Source organism: Camarhynchus parvulus, chromosome 5 (assembly GCF_901933205.1).
Source record: "Camarhynchus parvulus chromosome 5, STF_HiC, whole genome shotgun sequence".
Taxonomy (NCBI): Eukaryota; Metazoa; Chordata; class Aves; order Passeriformes; family Thraupidae; genus Camarhynchus; species Camarhynchus parvulus.
The window spans coordinates 32,913,744-32,925,906 of NC_044575.1; positions in this window are offsets into that span (position 1 = coordinate 32,913,744).

Here is a 12,163-nt window from a genome sequence, read left to right on the forward strand (position 1 = left end):
CAAATGTGTAACATCTCTTTCCACAAACAAATGAAGAAAACTATATGATAAGGTTTGATTGTATTTCATTTCTTCCCATCTAAGTACTGTGAAATACTGAGAAATATCCAGGATTTTGGCTGTTCTTGTAAGAAACAAACTCAGCCAATAGTGATTGTTACAGCCTACTTCAGCTCTTCTAGTTGAGGGAACTACGTCCAGTGCCCCAGGAAGGGTCTGGGCTCCCACACTTGTACCAATCACTTGAAAGACAGAAATCTCTTCCTTCTCAGGTCAGCAGTGAAGTTCATGACATGCAAGTTTTCCATGGGGATGTGAACTTGCAATTCTGTGCTGATGCCACAACTTCTCCCATGTCCCCAGGTAACTCTCAAAAGCTGTCTTTTGTTATTAATAGGCTGTATAGAGGGTTTTGTTTCCTTCTTTTCTTAGTGAGTTTTACAGGAAAGAAATGAGCAGAGAGCATCTTTAAATCAAATGTGGTAATTGTGCATAACTGGCAACCTCTTAAGAACATGCAAAGAGGAATTTCCACCCACATTTACAGTCTCCTAGTCTCAAAAAAGGACAAAGCAGTCACAGCTGATGCTATTTTTAGGCCTCACAGAGCGTACTGCAGAGCTGAGACTGACACAAACTGAAGAATAATTGCAATCAAGCTCATAAAATTTTAACACAGAAGTGACTGCATTATTTAGAACATTAATGTGGTTTCAGCAAAAAGTAATTACTGGTTATCCGTTGCCAGAGACATTGTTTGCTGTCTAGTTCTGGAGGTGCTGTTTATGTAGGAAATAATGCAAATACTTTCAAATATTTTAAGTAAGTCTACAGTAAATATTTTCTGTGTGCTTCAACTGCCTTTGGTTGAAGAAACTGGACTGGTACCAAAGAGAATACATGTAATTTCTCCTTAATTATGATGAATCATATTTCTTTCAGTTTTCTAGAGTGATTTACATAGCAAAATTTGCTCCATTATAACAAATTCCTCCACAGCTCTGTTAGCTAAGAAAAATCTTGGGCTGCTCAATGAGGCTGTATCAGAAGTAAAAAAAAAAAAAAAATAGCCACTCCCAATTTAATGTTTTGGCCACTAGAAAGGTGGAGAAAATATGTGCTTCCTCATAATTTTGTGTGTAACAGTAACATCCAAAGCACAGCAAGAGATTTAAAAGTTTGAAAGAAACACAGCTAGTCCATGTGCTCTGTATGGAGGTGCATGGTGAGAGAGGGAGAAAAGGATGGTGCAGACCTCTTTCTTTACCTGAACAAGAACATTCCAACAACAAATTGTGCTATAAAATAGCTGTTTTATTAAAATAGAATGCAAATACAGATTGTGAACAAATCTTCCCATATGGGAGAAATCCATATGCACAAAGCATCAGATAAACCCTGAATGGCTCTCCCAGGATATGCTGAACAGGTCCTCTCCATGGAGGGAAATTCCTTCTTTCGGTCATTTATGCTATGATTATAAAATGTTCACACAAGAAAGCAATTCTGTTCATAAATGGTGTTTGCACGAGAGCTTCTTACTGCACCTTTAAATAAATAAAGGTAAACTTTAAACAAAAGCAAGACCATACATATTCAGGTCCCTATGCTTACCCTCAAGTTATTTCAAGAACAGTTAAATAGGACAAATGTACGGTTACTGTTTTATTTTATGTTCTTGCTTGAACTGGCAGCTAAAACTCTGAGGAAACCCTGTAGGTATGTGCAGTTGGCACACTTCCCAGGGAACTAGCCCCAGCACCCACAGTAAAGCTGCTGGACCAGGCTTCTGGGACATGAAACTAAATTGTTGCATTACTACCACCTTCAGCTTAAACATCACAAAATGAACTTCTATATTTTGAGTAAATCTGTGTCTATGTGTGTGCCTGACCCAGATGCAAGTACTGAACTGCAGCTTGTGTTCCATACACTAGAAAGCTTCAAGTTGGTCTAGATTTTGATCTAGACCTTTCTTATCTCCCTGTTATTTTCAATTTTTTTTTTTCATTAATAATAATAGACTAACGGAAAGAATGAAGAATAATGATGACAAAAAGATTGAAAAAAATTACAATGTCTTTTAGAGCTGGTTGAAAACATTGCATTGGGAAAGGTTTCTGATAGAAATTCCTGATTCATTAAAAAAACCCAAACATTCCAAGGAACATATGGATTCAGATAAAGTCAGAAATAAATTTAGCTGATTGTTGTTGGAAATCCATTTTGATACTTGATTAGTTCTAATGTCAGTAACATTCTGACTTTCTTAAATTATGCATTACTTTATTTTCATTGTGGCTTAACTGCACACAGTTGCATTTATTGTTGCATGAGGTTTTTATTTATGTCAGATAGTGTAGACTAAATGTGCATAGTGAAGCAGTTCAGAAAGGATTTCCAGTTTTTCACCTTTTATTCAGGAAATGTCCTACCACTTCTGTTTTATTTAGCATTGAAAGGAAGTTTTTTTCTTAATACTACTTCAGCTGCATGGGTCTTCATTAAACAGATCTGTAACAATACAATAGAAAACCTGTGAAAATCCTGCCCTTCAGTAGAAATGATTTTTTATATATTTTGATTTTTTAGTGCCACATTTATTTCTTCAAGTTTGACAGGCAGGAATTTTTGACTGAAACTTACCTTACCCTGTGACTTACCTTTCACTCTGGGCTTTGATGCTGTTTTAGATAGCCAAACAAGAATGGAGTGTTCTCGAGCCAAAAAAGATTAGTTAACATCGAACATTCTCTGAGCCCAGTGTTTGTCCTCTCTTTTATTTGAAGACATTTACTGCAGGCAGGTAAAACATATATTAAAGATGATATGAAGTTGTAGAGAATATAAACAAGAAAGAAAGGTGAAGAAGAAACAAGATGAAGGATCTGAAATCTGTTATTCATCTTATTGTAATGCATGCCCAATAAAGCAACCTGCATTATATAAAGCTGCTATAGAGCTTTACAGAGCCCTTCAGTGAGTTTAAATGTACAGTTACTTATGGTGTTATAAATTATGAGACCACAGTTCATCACTAACTGTTCATCAGATTACAGCATTAACATATTACAAAAATGGTAGACCCATAAAAATTTAAACTGGCCAATAATGATTAGGAGTAGCTGCAGATTCACCAGCAGAGCTGATTCAGCCCCTGCCAAGCCTTATCTGTATCATATGTTTCGTTGTGCTAATACACCAGTTTACATCTGCATGTAACAGTCAGGGAACATTTCTGTTCCTGGTGAGAAAAATCACCTAGTGAGGGGAAAAAAAGATAATTTTCCTGATCTATTTATCATGAGGGCTTAAAAATAGTTCCAGAAAAACACAGAAAACTGGACTTTTAAAAATTATCTTTTCTGGGAAAAAACCCTAACCCTCATGTCTGCAACATTGGAACAGAAATATTCTGTTAGGGTTTGACGGTAACAGAGCTCTTTCCTTCTGACTTTGCATCGCAAATTCTGACAGTCTTATTATTTGTCTTGTAAGTCTTAAGAACCCCTTGGATTTATTTAACATGTTATCAGATTTTCTTTATTAAGAAGATATTTTCTCAGTCCTCCTACCTGTAGAAACTTCTGAACAATACTGAATCTTAAGTGTAACACTGAAAAATAAAAGACTATTCAAAAACTCCTTTGAAACTGACTGGGTATTTCTGGACATTTGGAGCTGGCAATACTGCTGATGCTCATATGTGGGTGAACAGTTAGGTCAGAGCTATTTTATGGACTTGTTACTATGAGAGCTTTATACCACCTGGAGAGTTTCTTTCTGCCAACTTCTCATTGACAGCACAACCTGACAGGAACAAAGGTGTAAAGCCTCATTTCTGATTTTAGCCAATTTAACAAAGAACCTGTCATATCTTTACTGAATGGAAAGCTCCTCTGTCACACACTGTAATAAAAAGATTGCTTTTTTTAATAGCAGAATGTTAACGCAATACAATGGCATTTGCAATCTGCTGAATTTTTTTTATCTTTATGTTGCCTGAAGAAATTAAAAGGTAATGTTACGAACAGGTTATATTTCCTTAAGAAGAAGTCTATGCATCAGTGGGGGAAGACATTGGAAAATTCTTCTAACTTTGGCACAATAGTGTATGATTCCTGTATTCATTTTAATGCTTAGTTTTGTTCCCTAAAGTGCTTAGCACAAATACCAGAGATTAACATGGCCTTGTGTTAGCTCCCTACATCTGTTATTATTAATGAGTCTTTTGCCAGCTAATGCTTCCTTACTAACTTATATTGGTGATTGAGATGTACTAGAGAAGTGTTAGTTTTGAGAACAGAGTGCTGAAGTAAAGAATGATAAAAGAAGACCATCATAACCAAACCACAGATTTGAGATACTCTTCAGGAAAGAAGATTCTTCAGAAGATCTGGGACCATAAACGGGAATTTTGAGAAAATAGGTGTTCCCATAACACCACCAAAGACCCTCAAAATACCTTTACTCGTATCCAAATAAGTTCACATAAATAATTAGCCTATATGCATGTATTCAGGAAATGTGGTGGATATGTAATAGAAATGTGAGGAATATATATTATCTTCAGGAAATAACCTGTTCTGTTAAGTTGCTGGGCATGCATGCTGCAATTCAGTAGAAAACTGTATGATTAGTTTTATCCTTATGTTTTATATTTAAATGTAGTCCTTAATAACTTTTTAAAATGGTGAAATCTGGTGTCTATTTTAAAGTTGAGTGAGTAAGATTTTCAGAACCCAAATATGTGGAGTTCTAACATACCAGAAGCAGGCCAATATCTCTGAAACTTTTTTCCTGAAGCCATTGAAGATCAAGTGATACCACAGCCTTTTGAACAAAGAGTGTTGAGGCAGAAAAATGAATCTTGACACCGGACAGAATGAAAAAGGAATAGGTTTTGAAGAAGGGAAAGAAAAAGATTTTAATATCTTAGATGAGACTGAGCGGAAAAGGTTCTCTGTTTATACTTCATATTTCATGGTATTATGTTGAGGTGATGATCATGATAGAGACAGTCTCTTAAAAAATGCTCAAGAACTGTAAAGACAATGAACATACATTGTTCTTGGTCTTTTATACATCTGTATAGCACATTTGTATAAAAGAACATTCCAGGAATATTTTCGTATTATGATTTTGGCCTCCACACACAGAACTTTAAAATACCTAATATCTGCACTAGCACACAATTAAGCAAATCCACAAAGATGTTTTCCTCATAGTCTCATGTACAGCGTTGAAGCTGGATAGATGAATCTGATCTTCAAACCAAAGGCCCTGTGCTTAATGTGGATTTGCTCACAGTTAATCTCAATAGAAAGGAACTTCTGACATCATGTACCAAGAAACTTAGGGCATATAGAAGGCTGGGCTTTGTGAAAGAAGGGAAAGCTGAAAGCAGATGGAGTTCATTGGATGGAACTCAAATGATACAGATGATTGACTAATTTGCAAAAAAGTTTTCACTGAATAGCTTATTTTGATCCATGTCATTTCATCTTAAAGGACTAGCTTTTGGATACAGTTATGCTTAGTAACATTAGCATTTTTTCTTATTTTGTAATGTTTTAGAAGTAGACACTAAAAATTTGAAAAAAACCTGTACTTTTCTACTCAAATCAAAAGTGAGTTTGCATGTGTTTTTATCTCTAATGAAACCTTTACTCCAGAATAAAAAAAAAAAAAAAAAAAAAAACCAACCCAAAACTGTTTAGGAAATGCAGAAGACATTTTCAATGATTTCTGAAAGCGAAGTAGTATTTTCTGACATCTATAAACTGTAATATTCTCCTCTGTGAAAGAAAAAAATTGTTATAAAAGACTAGTTTATGTCAAATTCATATTTAGAGAATGAAAAGAGATTTATTCATCCAAGTTGCTATATAAAGGATTTATTCTGATCAAACCTCATGAACTTCTGGGATCTTGGAAAGACTTTCTTTCCTAAACAATTGAAAATGAGAGATTCCTGCAAAAGAAGAAGCAAAATGAAGAAGCAGGAAGGGTTTCTGGGACATGATATCTCAAGTGGATGCTTTCAGGAGGTATCCAAATATGCTAAAGACACCTGCCCATATGCTTTAGGACATTTATAAATAAAGGACTGAGGGGATACAGTGTTTTTCTACAGATTAAATCTATTTTACATTTATGGCATGCTGTTCCATAAATGAGTTTACCTTGCAGCATTGGTGGCTAATATGTTATTATCACCCTAGACTCCATTGGAAAGAATTTAGAGTTTATAGACAACATTTTGCATTTACATCAGGATGCAGCCTGTTTTAAAACTCAGCAAGAACCCCAAAATGATGTGGACATATCATGACTATTTTCCTAGCTACTGGAACAAAAGTATGGTTCAATAAGCTTGAGCTGTAGATCAGGAAAGTAAATATATTTGAATACAGTTCTCATTACTGTAGTTAGAAATGCAAATTGAGACACTCTATGGTTCCCATATTACACTATTTGATAATGATAATTTAATGGGATTTTTAAAATCAAATGAGTATTAATAAATCATAACTTCTTCTTGCTTATACCATTAGGAATCAAACAGTTTCTTTCAGTATCATTATTGTTCTGCTGCAATTTGATAATCAAAAATCAAATGTACAACCTGCCTTCCCCCCAGGTCTACGTCCCCTCAGTATCTACACATAACTTGATGAAAGAGAGCAAACCTCATCAATGTCACTTGAATAAATCAATGCTCTCCAGTTGTTATGGTGCCGTGTCTTGTGGCATTCCTTACTTGCAGCACAAAATCTTCGTTGCATACTGATGTCCACTGGCTTACCAAGACCAGCTCTACTGCTGTTGGATGAGGAAAGAATTGCACAATTTCTTTTTTCTTCTTTCAATGTAGTTGATTAAACTGACAGACTAATTTTAAAGAGGATATGGCGTACTGACAATAAGTATTTCAATGAAGAAGCACTCCTTTCATGATTAATTTATGTTGTAGTAACCTTCATTATTACAGTTATATGTCAGTGTAAGTTAATACCAGAAATAGTTTGGACTTATTATTGAAAATACAGAATCTACTTAATTTCCTAATACATAAAAAAATTATACACTGTGACGTAGTCCAAATCTTTCTCTCATTGAATTTCACATGAAATAACAATACACTTAGACCTCAGATGCTAAGAAAGTTTAAAATCTAATATTTTTTGTAGAAAATAAAATAGATTCAGATTGTGCCCTCCTTCCTCTTAGACAAGTTCCAAAAGACCTGAGAGAGTTACAGGCAGCTCATATATGATGAAAATAAAAAGAATAATTTAGTCTAGAGCTCACAGATGGAATATCAATATGGATGTGGTATGTAGAAATAGGTTGTTTTTTAAACATAAAAAAAAAATATCCTGGTATCTAGCATCAATTGAAAAATATATACTTAACCATAGATATTGACTTGCCAGAAAGTTCCTAATAAAGGAAAATATCTGGGATGAGTTCTGTTAGAAAAGACTTGGACTAAAATTTAATTTAAAAAAGCAGTGTTTCAGCTTCTTTTAAGGAATTAATATTTCAATTAAAGTTTTGTTTCTGCAGACAAATCTTCATAGTGAAAACATCCCAAGTTTTTCTGATGAAAAGGTAAAAAAACCTGAGGACTGCAATCTAGCATGAAAATTCTTTCACAGAGTAACCCTGTGAATGAGAATATATTGCTCCATCCTTAGAAGGAATAATGCCTTCTTTACTAAGATTAAAGAGATGATGCAAGTACCACAAGGGTTTCAGGATACAGAAATAATTTCTTAGCTTGAGGAAAAAATCTGACCCTGTTTCTTTCCCATAATATTTTATTCAAGAATTTTGGTGGGATTGAGATAGGGGTTGGGGAAAGGGGTATATAAATTTCTTCCAATGTTAGGCTGGTACTATGATAACACAATGCCAGAGTTCAAAATTCCTAATTTGTATAAAACGATGGGAAGAGTTTCAGCCTGATGCAGTAATATAAATGTGCTCTTTTCCTAGGAATGCAATTAACACATTGCATTGTCACAAATGACAGTTATCTCAAGCAAGTTACATAAATAAATAAATAAATAAGATAAATAAATAAATAAAAAGTTTTGCATTTCTTTCATGTAAAATATGATGAATTAAATTATGTTAAAAAAAACCCTGAAAAATCAAGCAAAAAAATAAATTAACAGAAATAATCTGATGAAATTCTTTTAGAAATGCTTTGTACCAAAGTTGTTAATGATCCCATTATTTTACTCTGATGGGACCTAAAGGAAATTACCTCACCTGGAAGTACCATTTTGGGTTGCCTGATCATGCCTTAGTCTACATTGAGGGACACCCTTGAAGTCTATAAGAAATGTCAGTGTTACTGTAGCTTGTCATTGAAATAGCACCTAACAAACTCATATATTTCTCAGAAATGGATAATATTTCTTTAATGAAAATCCTAAAATGAAGATATTTTGTTTCTTTGCAAAATTTGGGGGTGATGATTTTTTCTTTTGCTTCGTATCAGGAAAAAAAAAATGAAGGCTACTAGAAGAGAGAACAAGGTTCTTTGCACCTGGGCTTGTAATTCTCAATATCAAATATTTTAGTGAAGTCATTCTGAAATGAATGTTCTCTCTAAGCCAAACCTTGTATTTGAATTTTTTACTTTGACTGTAAAATATACATGTTCCTTTTCACTGGATTAATTATATATTCTCAATAGCCAGCATTGATTTTCTCAGTACTCTCAATATTTAGTACTCAGTCACTTTTCTGCTGGAATTAGATTCTGCATAATTTTGCACTCAGCATTTCTTTTATTGGATTTGACCAATTTATCATTGTCCTTTCTCACTGTAGTGCAAATAACTTTTTGCTGCAAATGGTCAGGGAACGATTATCAACCTATTCACCAGCCACTGTTAGGAGCAGCCATTGTAACTGAATTCAGAAATAAAAAAAGGTTACAAAATTTTAATAGAACTATGATTTTTGGCAAAACTTGTTTTGAATAAAAAAAGTATTCTTTACAACAAATCTACTAAAAGAGATATCTAGAAACCCGCTTAGGAAACCTTTGCACCAGAAAAAATTAAAACTTCTATTTGAAGACTACATAATTTGGACAGTTATTTTGTTATTTTACAGTATCATTACCGTTTTTCCTTTTCTTCATGATGTTTTAGTAGCAAATGCATTTAGTAAATATCATATCACATTACATCCTATGATAGATCATGTCATGGCAGTGCAACAGAATTTAAATATTCTTGTTTCTTTTCTGTCTACTTAATTTAAAAAATGACAGGCAGATGTCACATAAAGTAGGATTAAATATTTTTTCAGAATTATGTTTGGTACACATTTGGAACCAAATAATTTTAAAACATGAATGTTTCCCACAAAGAAAACTCTCAGTTCTCTCTTTAGCCTAATTACAAGCGTAATGGTACATTCAGTAATGTTTTTTCTTTTACAGGGAAAAATTAGATAAAGCATGTAATTAATAATGCAGCACCTATCTCCTCCACTGCATACAAATTGCAGTTTTATATATCTAATGAGGAGAAGAGAGGTAATTTCTGCATGCAGAGGGAGAAAGATGATGTGGAAATAATGGGGAAAGTTCTGAGTATAATGGAGTTGTAAAATTTGCAGTTGACCCTAACAGACTGCTGAGGTTGGACACTTAATGAATACAGCAGTCTCTCCATTAATTTCTTTTTTCCCAGGAAACACATCTCTGATAGAGACTGTGCTTTAAATAAGATTTCTCTTCCACTGTACTCTGCTACCAGGAGTATAAGTGTGGACATACACACCTTCTGGCTATTTCCCTGGGCTTCATCTGACAATCTAACCTGACAGAGTGCTGATTTACTCAGTGTGTTTTCTACCTTATTACTTCTCTCAGCAGCAAATTATGATGCCTATGTACCTATTATTTGCTCCTTACTAGATCCATCTACTTTACTTTTAAAATCTTCCTCTCCTTTTCCAGATTTCTTACTATCCGTTGTGCCAGCCACTAGCCACACTATGAAGTATGACAAGATTCCAATAAATTCTGGTGACGGTATCTGTAGAGATGAGAAAATTTTTCCTGTTCATTTTTCAAATAAAGTTTTTCAGAGCATAAAACTTTGATCTTATTCTTTATGCTAATTTTTGCATTTCTCAATTTTTTTTCCTTTTTTTTCTTTAGAAAAAGAAAGAACCAAATGAAAATCATTCTTCTCCATGGGATGTTTTACCCACTTTGACCTACTCATTCTTCATATGGTCAAGTAAGAGTCCACTAGTGCACAATATTAAGAGGGAAACAGCTGCTATTTTTCCAGACAACAGTACATTTTTAGACAATTCATGGCTATGCCTGCACCTGTTCCTGTGGTCACCCACTATGTAGTCTTTTCCATGAGCTTCAAATGTAAATAATTTCCATGAAGTGTCCACTAGCATATTTTAGGATTTCTCTCCTATTCTTCCTCCTGACAACAGTGAGAGTGTCTCTGTAGTTATTAATATACTTGAATGCAGTAGCAAAAACCCAGAGCCAACAGAATTAATTCAAAACTCATTGTAATAATGCAGAAGAATGTAACTCGTCATCTCCACTCCCTTCATAAGTGTTCTCCACTGAGGGTGAGTGAGAGAGATGGTGTTGGGCTCTTACCAGATCTCCATAAGAAAATTGTGACAAAAATGGCATTGAAAATTCTGCTTTTCAAAGCAGAATATTAAAATGTGTCTTATATTCTTTCAGAGGCTGGGAATCTGCATTTTGTGTAGCATCAGGCAAGCTCTAGATGACCTTTCCTCTCCATTCATGAAGAGGTTTCTTCTTCCTCTGATATTGTGGTAACTTTTATTTTGTGTAACAAAAAAAATCACATCTTCTCCTGATGGCTGGAAAGCCATCTCTGCCACAGCAGCCACCAGCACTCAGCACAGCCCTGCCCAGGGAGCTCCAGCAAGCTCATGCTGCAGGCTCAGCAGCTGCTCATGCTAATGGGGCTCTCAAATCTGAAGGGAAAGTCCCAATAGAGTAGTAACGTTTTGCTCAAGATCACTAAGGCCTTGAATATAATGTACTCCACAAGACTGTGAAATCTTTGTATTACACACTCTTTTGTAAGAAAATAGTTTTCTCAATTTTTTTCATTTTTCCTTATATTTTTTGCGATTGTATCAAAGTAGAACCACATCAATGCATTTCTACGTTTACAAAACAGTATCAATGTTAATATCATCATAATGATATCCTTGGAGGCTATTATATAATTTCATTGATACAGGAAACAAAACTGTGCTTTTTTGCTTTCTGCGATTTAAAGCTAACTATTAGTTGGGTGGTACATGTTTGCTAACAAAAACTAATTAAATCAATTGAAAAAAATATATTTCCTTACTTCATCAAAGATCTTACAGCAGTAAAAGCTTTGATGTAAAAGCTTTGAAAGTTCCATCTCAGTATATCCTAGACAGTTTGTGAATATTTGAACTATAATAATCAGCACTTAGGATGAAAAGAATAACTGAGCATAATTTTTCAATAGAGAAGAGAAACTGTGTAAATTAGAAAGCCACTGGAAAATATTGGCATACTGAATAGAAGAATAATGACATGAGAACAGGAAAGTGATATTCTTTAATTAATTAAATGGAAATAGAAAAATATCATTACTAATGTCATTTCAGCCAAAAGTCAACATTTCATTGTTTAGCTGAAACAGTAGTTATGCAGAAGACTATGCAATCCAAATAAGACCTGTGAAAAGGGCTACATGATTCACAGCAGGCTAATGTGTTTGTTTTATTTAGGCACGTAAGTAATGCAAAACAAATTCATCAAAATGAGCAGGTAAATGACACAGGATGAACACTTGAAAGCTACATGAGTTGCATGAAAGGGCATAAAGGATTCCAAATCCTCTCTGAATGTTGCAAGATCAACCATTATCACTTTATCTGCTTATTTCAGACTTCATTCAAAGATTGTCAGCATTTCTTTTAATCAGAATTCCTAAGTCAGATGGTGGTTGTAATGATCCTAGTGAAAACAAAAAATACCCCACCGTAGTCATAAAGCAGTAGCAGAAAGAAAGAAATTTTTGCTGGAAATTTTTCTTGAAGCATCTGTCCATTGAGTGCTAGGAAACAGCCCTGTCTG